The sequence below is a fragment of the Pyrus communis genome, chromosome 10 (assembly GCF_963583255.1).
Source record: "Pyrus communis chromosome 10, drPyrComm1.1, whole genome shotgun sequence".
Lineage (NCBI taxonomy): Eukaryota > Viridiplantae > Streptophyta > Magnoliopsida > Rosales > Rosaceae > Pyrus > Pyrus communis.
The window spans coordinates 22,590,258-22,605,295 of NC_084812.1; positions in this window are offsets into that span (position 1 = coordinate 22,590,258).

The following is a 15,038-nucleotide window of genomic DNA, read 5'->3' on the forward strand; positions in this document are numbered from 1 at the left end:
ATTTTAGTGTGTGTTGTTTTATAACTCCGAAAAGCACATAAAAATTTGAAAAATTGTTTTGAAAAGCCTAAAAAGAGTGTTTTGAGTCGTTTTTGTGAGTTTGTGTCTTAGGATACCTTCCAACACAATGTTAAGGATTTGGTTTATAATTGCATGACGGTTAGAAAGAGTTATAAACATAGAGAAAAGTTTGATTTACTCTTGGTTTATGCTTAGTTATGGTTATAATATATGACTTCACATGCAATCATAAAAGAAAAATTCGTTTTTGTAACATGCTTGAAGGAAGGAACTCAAACAAACGCTACAACCCTGTGAGACTCGAGCCATTACCTTCTTTGGAGAGTTATTTTCTGTGATTCTTTGTTTTCTAAAGTTGTTGCATGATCTCATTATTCCTTGCTTGGTTACTACTTAGAATGCAATTGTATCATGATAGAACTAAATGCTAGAACTTATATCCGTTTCATTCAAAGCATGACATTGAATTGCATAACATATATCAAGATGAAGTTGTGTAGTTGCCACCATAACCAAATAGCCTTACTTCCCATATTTCGTATTTATTGTAAGTTTTAACCCCGTTGAGCCTCGTTTAGCCTTTATTCTTTGTTAACCCACATCACCCCTTACCTAGCCTAGAGTAGGACTTTCCTATACCCTTGTTCTTAAAGGATAGTGAGCATGACTTAATTGAATTCCTTTTTATTAATATGTTGCAGAAAATAAGTGTGGGGGAAGGGATTTTTGTGTGTATGTATGTGCCTAAGTCTTAAAGGAGGCACGGGAAAAAAAAAAAAAAAAAAAAAAAAAAAAAAAAAAAAAAAAAAAAAAAAAAAAAAAAAAAGAAAAGAAAAGAAAAGAAAAAGAGTGAAAATAAGTGAGAATGGACTCACAAGTGTGATTGTTGATGAAAGGGCCCAAAAAGTTTGAATATGGCCCTAAGTGTTGTGATTTCCCCTTGGGTGTTCAAAGTTAACTTCTGCGTTCTAAAGGGAATTCTAAGTGCCTAATTCAATACTTTGCTCACTATTGCTTTAAGAACGTTTGTGTACTCTACCTTTCTTTGTTAAACCATTACCCTTAGCCCCGTTACCTCCCTCAACTTCTATCTTGAGTGTTATGTGTTTCAATTTGCGGAGTTTGAAATTGATATGAGCTTATGGAATCACTGGTTCTCATTCTAAGTAGTAGCATTCCATTCATGAGATCATACCTAAACATGCTTATTAACTCCAGAAATTGCTCTCTTTATGATACATATATGTGAGTGTTCGTTTTCATGTTTACATCAATCTTCTCACATATGACTAGATTAGGGTGTGTAGTTAGAAATTCTGAGTGAAAATCGAGTGCATATCTTGTAAGGAATTGAGCAAATTCTCTAAGGCATGTTACTACATTCAAAACATGGTTTTAAATGCTTAATTGTGAACTAGTATATGGTGACTATGATTAAGAATGTACTTAAGTGTGAAGATGACTAAAAATCTGTGAGAATGATGATTTTTAACATGTCATGTGCATTGGAAATCCCTAAGACGGTTGTTGGAAGGTTTAGGTTGTGTTTTACGTGTTTAGTGTCGTTTTGTTTATTTGTTTTTATTCTGTTTTGCTCGAGGACTAGCAAAAGCTAAGTGTGGGGGTATTTGATAGGAGCATATTCATGCGACTTAAATGGCTTGTTCTCGTACATTTACGTTATGTTTCTTTAGTTATTTTAGTTCTTTATGCTTCTTTTGTGTGTTTTCAGGTTCTAAGGGCTTAGGGAGCAAGAAAGTGCATTTTGAGGCCATTTGGAGCATTTTTGGGCATGGATTGGATAGCTTATCCATGGAGCCAAAGTTTGGACGAATTTGAAGGCCTTATTTTCACTTTGGACATAAAACAAAGGGCCTAGCCCATTCTCTCTTATTCTATCCCTTATAGCCATGCAAAGAACCATCCATTCCATCAAAAACAATCCATCAATTCACATGCAAAACCACCATTAACATACATGCACCCAAACAAAGCCAACCTAGCTAACCCTACATGCATTATTTATTAGCATCTTTACAAGACATTATCATTGCATAACATTCCACTTCCACCTCTTTCCAACCTAATTCACATGCATATCAACCCTACATACATTAATTAGTCATTCTTTTCATATTACACTCAAATGCATTCACATGCATTTCAAGAAGCAAAACAACATTGTGCCGTGAGCTTCCCTTGCATTTTCAGCTTTCCTCCTTGCATTCACATGCATAACCAACCTAGTGTCACTCCCATTCATTCCCTTTAATTATTTAGCCATTATCATACATTTATTCTCCCATAAACAACCCAACAATGCCGTGAGTTCCCACTCCCATTTCCAACTTTCCATAACTTTTCCTAGTTGTTTTATTACATACATTCCCCCTTCATTATTCCAAACACATGCACCCATAATCATTCATCCCCTCCTAGCTGCAATATTCCCTCTTTTGTTCCCCCATTTCACCTATAAATAAGCATCCAACACTCCTCAAAATTCATTCACTCTTCCATACACATTTTCAGTTACAAACACTTCCATTTTCTGTGCAGTTTTTCTCCTTCATTGCAGCCACTATCCAACCACTTCCCATCCCTCCAAAACACTTCACATAATCCCCAAAGCTCATCTTAGACCTTGTGCTACAACAACGAGGAAGAAAAGAGTGCTTAAACGTTCATACAATTCAAGTTTGAGTTGTTGGAATGTTTAGGTGTTTCTTTGATTTCAAAGTTATGAGGAACTAAACCCCCTTTAGCTAGGGGGTGATTCGAAACTATGTTTATATTTGCAATATGAATTGATTACTTTTGGTTGGTATTTCATAAGTTGTGGATTCAATTCGTTTAACTGTTTGATTGATAAATTATTTATGTATGTTCATTAAGATTGCAAGCTTAATTTTCATGCATGAATATGACGCTAGAATATAAGTGAGTTTCACCTAATCGTTATGAACTTATATTCACAAGTAGTGGAGGTTGCTTATAAAACAATCGCGTTAAACGAATTCTTGGCATAAGTTTCATGCGTATTCCATAGTAACGAGTGCCTCGTCAACACTTATAATTTTCATTGAACTTAAAGATCTTTGTTGAATGTCTCTATCATGCGTATTCCATAGTTAGGGACTTTGATTAAGAATAATTTGGTTGTAATGCGTATTCCATTCAATCCAATGAATTTAGGGAAATTTGAAAGTTAATTTAAGCGAACCTAATTAACTTGGAGCATTGAGTTTCATAATTTATCGAAAGACCAACCGAAAATCAATCTTGTATTGCAAGTGTAACATGTGTGGAGAAGAACCCCTTGGCTATTCCATCATCCATATTTTCATCACATTCATATTTACGTTTATTCGTTTTACAATTTGCTTAGTTTATTAACTTGTTTTGTTATTTCAATTTTCGTCAAATCAAACTTCCCCCCCCTTATTTTGTTAAGTCTTAATCATTTGATTTGTCTTATTTTATGTTTTTAAAGTATTTGGAGTCTTTTGAACTTGTTTTGAGTCTTTTAAGTTTGTCTTAGTGTTTTAAAAGTTAGTTTTATTAATTTAAGTCAAGTGTTTAGCATCCCTAGTTAATCCCCGGTTAGAACGATCCCTACTTACATCATTACTACAATTGTCACAAATAGGGTTTAGTTTGTGTGCGTATAATGCTCGCATCACCGACCACTGCAACCACACCAATGACGCCACCCCATCGCCGCCGATGCTGCTCCTCACGACGACAAAGCTTTCTTTCCTTTCCTTTCCCTTCTCTCTTTTCAAATTCTTGTACTCTCGTCAATACGTGTGAAGTTTGAAATTTGAAATTTGGGATATCTAATCGGTCGGTATGTGATCGATTCGTCTCTTCACAGCCAGCAAACAGTGTGCGAAGTTTGAAATTTGAGAATATCATATCGATCGATTGGGGGAGGATGCCGAAGGGTTAGGGTTGGTGGCTGCAGTGACAAATTGAGAATATCTAATCTAATCGATCCATCTCGTGGCCGAAATGCATGGTGGAGAGGTTGGGTTTGGTGGCTGCGGTGATAGATTGGGGGAGGATGCTGAAGGGTTTCTTAGAGCAACTCCAGCATTGGAGCCCTCCCTCCAGGCTATTCACTATTTAATCCACTTGATGAACAGTAACTACCCTTAATGAACAATAATCGCCTTTTGCATCTCCATCGTTACACTTCAATAGCCCTGACAATAGGCAATAAAATATTACTATTTTTTTTATTTATAAAATAATACAAAATAATTTTAATTGTAATTTCGAATAAGATTTTTAATCGTTCTCGTTGCGTCACGTGTCATTATCCGAAGTATTATTAAATAATACAAAATAATTTTATTTGTAATTTCGGATAAGATTTTTAATCGTTCTCGTTGCGCCACTTGTCATAAAATCTGAAAAGACAATTATGGGGGATGGATTTCCGATAAGATTTTTAATCGTACTCGTTACGCCACGTGTCATTATCTGAAAATACAATTATTGGTGATGGATTTCTGATAAAATTATTAACCAATCATGTCGCACCACGTGTCATAATCTGTTTACAATCTTTGAGGATAAATTTCCATCAGATTTTTAACGAATGACAACATGCCACGTGGCATTATCTACAACCTAATCCTTTCTGATCTTCCATGTAATCCACCATCCATCCTCACAAATCTCACACCAATTTTCTCAAGATCTCTATCATTATTCATAGTTTCTGCTTCCTCTTTCACAAAAATCTGTATTATTATTCATAGTTTCTGCTTTTTTCTTACAATGTCTTCCTCTTCCTCAAGGATGATGTGGGAACTCGATCAGGAAGAGGAAGAATTGTTTAACCAATCAGAAGGAATGTTCAATCACCAAGTGGCAAAAAATGAGAGGGAAGAAGATGAGAAGCGTAGAAGGAGAGATGACGAAGTAAGAATGGGCAGAGCCTCACATTCCTGTCAAGTCATCCAAGTTGTGGCTCAAATATATAGGCCTAGCCGTTTCGGAAACCTTGATAGAAGCAGGCAACGACTAGGTATGGAACTCTTGGACGATTATTTTGTCCCTAATAGTGCATTCCCTGATACGTACTTTAGACGTCGTTTTAGAATGGAACGACATTCAATAAAATCATGATTGCTGTTTGCAACCATGATTCTTACTTTGTGCAAAAGAAGGATGCTTTTGGTGCTATGGGTCTCATTCCTCAGCAAAAAATTACTACTGCTATGCGGATGCTTGCATATGGAGTATCTACAGACCAAGTGGATGATAACGAGGATGGGGAAATCAACCATTCTTGAGTCCCTGATGAGGTTTTATGGAGCAATCGAATCTATCTACACCGCAGAGTACCTCCGAAAACCTACAAACATGGACTTGGAACGGCTTCTGAAGAAGGTTGAGATGTGTGGTTTTCCTGGGATGATTGGAAGCATTGATTGTATGCATTGGAAATGGGAAAACTGTCCAAGTGCATGACAAGGCATTTATGGGGACAGAAAAGGAGCAAAAAGTATCATTTTGCAGGCTGTGGCATCTTTTGATACATGGATTTGGCACGCCTTTTTCGGGGTTTGGGAGCTCAAAATGACATCAACGTCCTTGCCCAATCCCCAGTGTTCAACGATGTCCTGCAAGGAAAGGCACCAAAAGTCACTTATGAGGTCAACGGATGTATGTACAACGAGCCATACTACCTAGCTGACGGCATTTACCCGCGGTGGTCAACATTTGTCAAAACAATGCCACGTCCGCGAAGTGCAAAGGATGTGGAACGTTGTTTCGGTATCCTCCAAGCTCGCTGGGCGATAGTCAGGGGTGCTGCCAGATTGTTTGATGTAGAGTCGCTTCGATCCATCATGATGACGTGCATCATTCTTCACAACATGATTGTGGAAGATGAGTATGATTATGAAGCTATTGATGAATATGAGCCAAATATGATGAACAATTCAAGAACACGTATATATTGTGCTCATGACACCACCGATGAGCCCGTGCAACATGAGCCGTTACAAAGGGATGGACGTTACAATGAAAGGCTCATTCAACGATATACTGCATTTCAAATGCCAGCCATGCACAATGCCCGGCAAATTGACTTGATAGAGCACTAGTGGACATTGAAACAAGCTGAAGATAATTAAGTTCATTTAGTGTTTTTTTTTTAATTTGGTATGTTTATGTAATTTTATTTGGTGTGTTTTATTATTTGGTATGCTTATGTAATTTTATTTGGTATGTTTATGTAATTTTATTTGGTGTGTTTTATTATTTCGTATTTTATGTAATTTTATTTGGTGTGTTTTATTATTTGGTATGTTTATGTAATTTTTTTAGTGAGTTTTTTATTATTCGGTATGCTTATGTAATTTTATTTGGTGTGTTTTTGTCATTTCAATAAATATTCTCTTAGTATAAATAACTTACCAAATTCATTTGAATAAATATTCAATAAATTGGAAACAACATAAAGTACTATATTCAATAAATAATAAATTACAACCCAAAGTGATTGGAAAATTATGGGCTCCGATTACCAAAACTACTCTATTCATCATCACTTAACCAATTTGTGGTGCTAGGATGCTCTTCTCTTGTGGTGCTAGGACCATCTTGGCTTGCTATCGCTTTTCTTGCATGCCTCCTTCGCACCACGTCCGCTTTCTCTGACTTCCAAAAAAATTTAGAATTTGGAGACTTCCCTTCTAAAGGTGTGTTCATAATCTCACGATCTCGTTGAGCCCGTCTTTCTTCTCTAACATGTTCCCTTTCTTGCCTAAGTAGCTCTCTTTCTCTCTCATTAGCCTGAAATTCTCTCTCAATAGCTGCAGCTCTTGCGTCATCTCTAGCCTTATCAGCCTCATATTTTGCCATTTCCCTCGCCAAAGTCAATTCACCTTGGCGAGTAAGTTCTTCCATGAACTTTGCATAATCATTCTTGGAAGCACTCCCTTTTCTGTTTGAAGCCTTCTTACCTTGAGACCTAATTGGATAACGGGTCGAACCCGACGCTTGTTCAGGGAGGGGCGTTTCAGGCACTTCTTCTGCATCATCTTCATGAACATGCGAGACATGATTGGGTGTAGAGTGTAGAGGGGTGCTGTTCATGAAAACTTCTTGACCGACAGACACAACTCTAAATTTAGGACAATCTTTGACGATATTCCAACATTCCCACCGGTTGAATGATTTATTTTTAACTTTGGTTTTGGCAGCGTACCAAGCTTGTGCTTGAAGTTCCTACACAATGCGGGAGAAGAAATAATTATAATGAAAATAGGTAACAAATAAATAATACAAACAAATGATTATAACGTAAATTTGGGTATAGTACAAACAAATAAATAATATATTGTTACCTGATCCGAGTAATTTTCCCCACTTCGAATATTACTACTAGCTTGTGCCAATGCGTCTCTCCATGTACTAAACGATTGGCTAAGTAATTTCCAACGACAGGACATCGATTCTTTGGTTCTTTTCCCACCAATTTTCGTAAGATAATTGGTATGAATAAGACTCCACATTTCTCGCAACTGCATCTCATTACCCGTAAGCGAACTATAAGTAACTTCAACCCAGCTAGTACACAACGCAACATCATCTAGAAGTGACCAATTCGTACCTGCATCAGTAGTCATTTTGGTGAAAAAAAAATGGATTGAAACTTTGAGAGAAAGAAAGGAATGTGATTGAAAGTAGTTGAAAAAATATGAAATTGTGGTGTAAGGTAAATGATAATAAGAAGGTATTTATAGAAAAGTAAAAACAATTGTTTTTTAAAAAAAAATTTCAGATTTTTTACAATTTTTTTTAAATTTTTATTCAACTAATTAATCTCTGCCATTGGATATTAAAAAATTTGAATTCCAACACTCCAGATTGTGCCACGTGTCACAACAGTAACTTTTCTTAATTTTAAAACTATTTTTTCTTTTATTTATTTATTTATAAAGCATATTAATATCCACCATTGATCTCAGATCGAACGGTGGATATTAAATAGGACTTTTTTTATTTTTTTTACCGTTGAGATCGAACGGTCTAAGTTAAAGAGCCGTTGAAATCGAACTGACCATGGGAAGCCACATGGCTCCCAACGGTAACTGAAAAAGTTACTGATTTTTCTGATTTTGTGTCGACGACGCGTCCTCACGCGCGAGTAGGGTGCACGCGCCTGACAGAAAAAAAAAATATAAAATGGCATGACACCAGGTTGACGTCAACGCTGGCGTCACATTCACTCGGGCTCTCGGGCTGACAATTCTTCACGGGCCCGAAGCTCGGGCCTCTACCTCCACTCGGGCTCCTTCACGCTGGAGCTAGTCCACAAGGCCTCGGGCCCTTTTTCTCTGGCCTGTCCCCCGAGCACCCACCTACGGTGGAGTTGCTCTTAGGATGCTGAAAGGTTTCATCAACTATGGTGCCTTTAATTTTACAGTTTAGTAAAAGTTAATAGAGTTAGGTTAGAGTTAAGTGGTAGTACACATGTCAAATAAATAAAGGAGACATGAAGGAGACACCATTTTCGAGACAACATGCCCGGAGCCACCTTATGTGGGTGTGGAGATAAATTATTCAATTATATAAACTAAAAAATGGGTTCGTGTAGTGTCATGGGAGCCATCATTGGTGACTTGGTCGTAGGTCTGATGCCTCCCTTTTTGTCGCTGTTGTGTCTTTTTACTAACATTTTGTCACATGTTCTATGATTTAGATGAAAAATAACTTTGTTAACTCTTTTACTTGACATTCAAAAATAAATAATCCAACTCCTAATCTGATGAAATGCGCATATTCGAGCATATTGTTAAATCTTAGGTATTTTCTTCCTAAACTATCATGTCTCAACCCTAGCAAAACCCAAATCTCTATCCTCGTAATTTGCAATAAAAGCACCATTGATCTCGTATCTTTGTTCTTATGCTTTCTCAAAGCCCATTGTATCTTAAATTTTTTTTTTTTTCCTACCCATATACAATGATTGGAAAAAAAAAAAAAAAAATACTCTCTTCTGCCACCTGTCCCCAAACACAAATCCACTACTTGCTTTTATGGTTTTAAATCTGAATAAATAAGCAAAAAAACGTGGTTTCCTCTCTCTTTGAACTCCAAGTCCCAAATCCAAAGCAACGCCTTCCCTCCAGTTCAAGTTTTAGTTGCCGCCCCTTGCTCTTGCTTGAGGTAGGTTGACAAGCCCCAACCTCAATATCTCCAAATAACAGGATAGACACGTGTTGGCCGATACCTGAGAGTGACGAAACCATTTTAACATGCATGCAAGTTACAACGAAAGGAGTAACATAAATAAAATATGTAATTTAGGAATATAATGAAGTATGCAATTGCAGGAATGTGTTCAGAGCATACAATTAATCAAGAGAAGTATGAAGGAATATTTTAAAATAAATGAGATTACCAAGAAAGTGGGTCCTACACTGAAAAGACTTGAAGATACCTAAGCGGAAGTGCCCTGACGTTAGGATTATATGCCTCGATTCTAACTTTTAAAGGGGGCGCAAAACCAAAAGGATGAGTGGACCAAAGTTTATAATAATAATAATACAAACCATTTTCTTTATGAACATACTAACCCCCTATTTTGAAAACATATATATAGTACTACATAGTAGGTTTTCTGAAAACTCTAACATGCCATGAAAACATTCGTAAAACAAGTATGTAAAATCTAATGCTCATTAATGGAAATATCGCCACCCGAAGCCAAATCCATAAATCTCATCGATGATGTACTCACTAGGGGTATCATAGTGGCTTGAAGGCATAACCATCACCAAAGGTGAAGTTGTACGACATCAGGTTATGGCAATGAAGAAATCGTGGTCCATCACCTGAAGGTGAAGCTATACGACTCTGGGTTACGCCAGAGAAGAAACATATACATATAACATCACACATCGACACTAGCCTCGGGCTAGTGAAGCTGGGAGTATGTCATAAATATCCTCAATCGTGTCATATGGCCATAGACGTCTACATACTCGGTTATGTGTATGTGCTGTATGATAACCCCCTAGATAAGCACCAAAAACATATCTCAAAAATCTCATATCAATCTGGGGCTCAAGGGCTTAATTCTCATTTCATAAATCCATGATAATTCATATTCATAAACCATAAATAAATCATATCCGTAAATCCATAGCATTTCATATACGAAAATCCAATAATTCATAACCTTTCGTAAAACGTAAATTTGATAAATCATAAATAATCATGCTTTTCGTGAATGCAAGCCTAATATTTTATAAAAACATGCAAGTTAAGAAGTTGTCCACTCATAGATATTTCATTGCCCAGAATCCGCTCGGACTAGCAAGGTTGGTGTTACTTCCCACCGACGCACCTAAGCATAAATAGAAGCTATTTAATAAAACTCTACTAAAATGGTCGAATTTGGGAAAACGGACAATGAATTCAGATTCGGCACGTTGAAAAACCTAAGGTAAGACTTCGGGTTCCCCCACGCGTCGAAAAACCTAAAGATACCTTGAGGCATAAATGACATAGTCCAAGAGCCTTACTGGAGGTTTTCTTGCATGAGAAGGAATTCTTCGTACACCTTGGGTTGACTATGATGGTTGTGCATTGTTAACTTGATCTTTAGATTCATGCTCAATGTTGCCTTGTGAGATGACCTGTGAATTTGAAGAATTCGTGACTTGGCGTACTTCCTCATTACCATGAGTGTCATGCACTGCTAGAACATCATCATCATGCTTTGTGCACATAGGTAATGGAAACAAATCCTGTAGAGACTCCCCCTCACAAGAAGCATGCCTTCTTGGTTGAAAAAAAATGGTTTCTTCATCAAATAAGACATCTCTGGAGACAATACATTTGTTGGAGCGAGGATTGAAGCATTTATATCCCTTCTGTGTAGGTGAATACCCTACAAACACACATTTTTTAACCCTAGCATCCAATTCGTCACCATGTTGATGTTGTACATGAACAAAACATGAGCAACCACACTTTCAAGTGAGACAGCTTTATAGGTCTCTTTTCTAGAGTTTCATAAGGAGATTTAAACCCTAGGACCCGACTTGGGAGTCGGTTGATGAGGTATGTAGCTGTTAAAATTGCATAGGACCAAAACTTCTTTGGAACATTCATATGTAACATCAGTGCACAAGTTTTTTCAAGTAAGTCTCGGTTCTTTCGCTCAGTAATCCCATTTTGTTGTGGGGTACCCACACAGCTGGTTTGATGTACAATTCCTGTGAACTCAAATATTGAACCATGTCTTTGGATAAAAACTCAGTACCATTATCTAATCCTCAGTGTTTTAATAGTTGAATGGAATTGATTTGACACAAGTGTATGAAAATCTTGAAAAATAGTTGGAACTTCACTTTTAGCCTTCATGAGATAAAGAAAAGTGACACGAGTGTAATCATCCATAAAAATGACAAAATATTTGTAACCTTCCATTAATTCAATAGTATGACCCCATACATCGGTGTGAACAAATTCAAAAGGTATGCTAGACCTAGACATTGAGGTTCCAAATGGTAACCTAGCAAACTTTGAGAAATGACAAGTATCACACTTAATCAATGGGCAACAAAACTTTGGAAATAGTTTTGACAAAACAACTTCGGATGGGTGGGCTAGCCTTTGGTGCCAAAGTTGTTGATCCTTGGAAGAGCTTGGTTGAACTTGAAGGACTATTGATAAAGGGGGCTTCATTCAAAAATAATAAAGGCCATTTTGATGGAATCCTTCACCAATCTTCCTCTTGGTGAGAGCATCCTAAAAAATTACATTTGTGGGTGAGAATATGGTTAGGCAATTTAAAGTGTTAGTGAGTTGTCCTACTGACATCAATTGAGATGGAAAAGATGGTATTTATAAGGCAGTAGACTCTATGGTGTTTGAGACTAAACCTAGTTTTCCCTTTCCCATGACTGAGACATTTTTTCCATTTGCAACTAACACATGAGATGATTTTGACAAGGCTTGGAATCATGTTGGTTTGAATCTTTATTTATCATCTGATCAGAGGCACCCGAGTCAATTATCCAACAATCATGATTAATACTAAATTTTAGTGCAGTTGAGAATCTTTGAAGATACTTGGAGCTATATCACGTGGAACATGATCATGATCATGATCAGCTAGAAATCCTACAATCTGTCCAAGAAGTGCAGTGTGATTGTTCCCTTCACCCTTTGATGTTTGTGCAGCTTCTCCATGGTTTTTAGTTTGTAAGTAGGCTGCAAACTCGTTGATAAGAGTTACAAGGTTGACTGTGAAGTCCACCAAGCCATGAGTGAGAGAGCTGGTAACATTATTGACAACATATTGAGCTTTGAAAGGAACCATTGATGGAGATTTTGGAGCCATCATCTTGTTGTGTTTGAACTTGGGCTTAAGTTCAAGATGTAACTCCCAACACCTCTCTTCTGTGTGACCAGTAACATTGCAATACTTACACTTAAGATATGGATTCTTTCCCTTCTATACCTTGGAATCATGGATCCTGTGGTTTGTAACATATCCTCGAGTCTCTGATAGCTTGAGATTAGACTCTATATTCATCACCCTTCTTCTTGCTTCTTCACGTTGTATCGTAGCACAGTCTTGAATGGTGGTAGCTTCGCACTCATTAATATGTGACTCTTCAGATCCTTATATTCTGAGTTGAGACTTGCAACCAGTTGATAGATCTTATCTTTCTCAGCTCTTTTGAGAAGAATAGTAGAGTCTGTGGTATGAGGAAGGTATACATCTAGGTCATTCCACAATTTTTAAACTGCCAAGATGTTGAACAAATGACTTCTTTTCTTGCTAAAGACAAGCGATGTCTCTTTTAAATTGGAATAACCAAGCATAGTTGTTCTGGTTTCCATACATATCCTTCACAGATTTCCACAAATCTTGTGAAGATTCAGAATAACTAAATATCTTAACATGTTTCTCCATGATGTTAAGCAGCAAGGACATAACAGTAACTTTCATTGATGAACCATAACCTTCCCCTTCCTCTTGGAGCAAGTGAAACTGCCCTAGACCAAGGAAGGTAGTTGAGCTCATTCAACAACACCGAGCATAGGCGCTGGTTGATATTGACTTCGGAGTCTAAGAAACTCGAAGGAGCTACCTGCGAGCCTTCTCCCTCAAGATTAATTGAGCTTTCCTCAGCCATTACAGAAGCTCACAAGAATAGCAACGGAAACTAAACAGGCAGAGACAGAGGTCAAGGATGACACTGCTCTGTTACCATGTGGATTTTAGTTTCAAAGTATTTCGGTTTCATAAATAGTATTGAATGTACATGGCAGTATATGTAGGCAAGAAAAGTGAATGGTTACAAGCAACCATCTTTACATGAAACCTTAGAGACCAGGTAAACCTAGGATACAAGCTTTTCCTTAATTTAAGGTGATTTAAATCAAACCAAGACTAAGAAGTTATCAGCAAGTTAAGTGCCTTAAATCAAGGAGGAGACAAAGCTGGAAAGCTGGAAAGCAAAACTGGCAGTTGACTTTGTGCATCCATGATTACATGGAGACTTGTGATACGAGGTGACATGCTAGGGTTTAGTGACTGGTTCCAACAACCATTTATTCCGCTAAAGAGTTTGATCTTTAAGTTTCTTGGAAATTTTTGATCTTGAAGTCTGGTACACATGCTTTGTCAGGGAAGATCGATGAATGAGATTGGGTAATCTGGAATTAGCAGTTTAAAGGGCCAACTTCGCAATACATGTGGATGTTATATTTTTAATTTGTAATTTTAGTTAGCAGAATTTGATGAAACTCAGAAGAAGGATTGAAAAGAAAATAGATGAGAAGCAAAATGGTAAACGTAGCTCCAGCTTCCTCTTTGATTGAATTTCGCCCACTGAATAAAAATGAGAGACAAAATAAAAGAAGGAACCATTACAAACTCCACATGCATCACAAGTGTCTTATACTTATGTGTCTTGCGTAAGTATATCTAAGACAAAAGGTCAGCTACTATGACAGCTGGCACAATCCTAGCCTATGAGCTAGTCTAATCTCGGCCATCCGTTTCCTATTCAAACAAATAAGAACAAGACTAAGTAACTTGAACTCTTAATCACTAACAATACATACCTGATTGAAAAGAAAGAAAAAACAAGTTTACAACACATATGAATAAGTGAATACGAATCACGTACCAACCGCAAGCGAAGAAAGAAATACACGAAAAAGAAGAGCTCTCAAAACACGAAAGAGTCACAAATTCTACCACAGAGAATCACCACTTCTTCCCCCTCCCATGCCCTAAGTCTTACTACTATATTAGTGATGACGAGAAAAAATGGCCGCACGTTGCTGCGGGACTTGAATGCACTCGTCTTAACTACATAAATAAGACATATTTAACCTGAATAAATTAAGACACATGCACCATGCACTCGTCTCTCAATTATAAGAAAACTTGTTTGCAATACTGAGAAAAAGCTTATATTATTGTTGATAAAAATACACACGACACCAATGGATCATGCCATAAAAATTACACCATGAAAAATCCAGAGACCAAAATCCCCGTTGGCAGAATTTATTCACATCAAATTTAAATTCTAACACCATACGATCAAATGTTAATCAAACACACAATCTCAAAAAGCCGAAACCATGTTAAGCAAAAGAAACAGAAGGAAAAAAGTGAAGATGTAAGCATTGATAAGAATATGAAAAGTGGCAGCACTTATATCATGCACAAATAGGACAATGAAATATCGGAACCAGCAACAACATATAGAACCAAGAAGGAAAAGAATTGATAAAATAAATAAATAAGAAATAGGATAGAGGCACAAACCAACGACATGAGCTCAGTTTCTTCACCATGAATTTTGCATGGCCTGAAATCAAGAAAATGATGTGTTTACCAGGATTTTGAAATGGACGCCCACAGTCCGAATGACAGCGATCATCCCTCTTTTGATGGTCCAGAACCGACTCGGGACACTCATACGAAATCCAAAAAGGCAGCATTATCTAGAAAG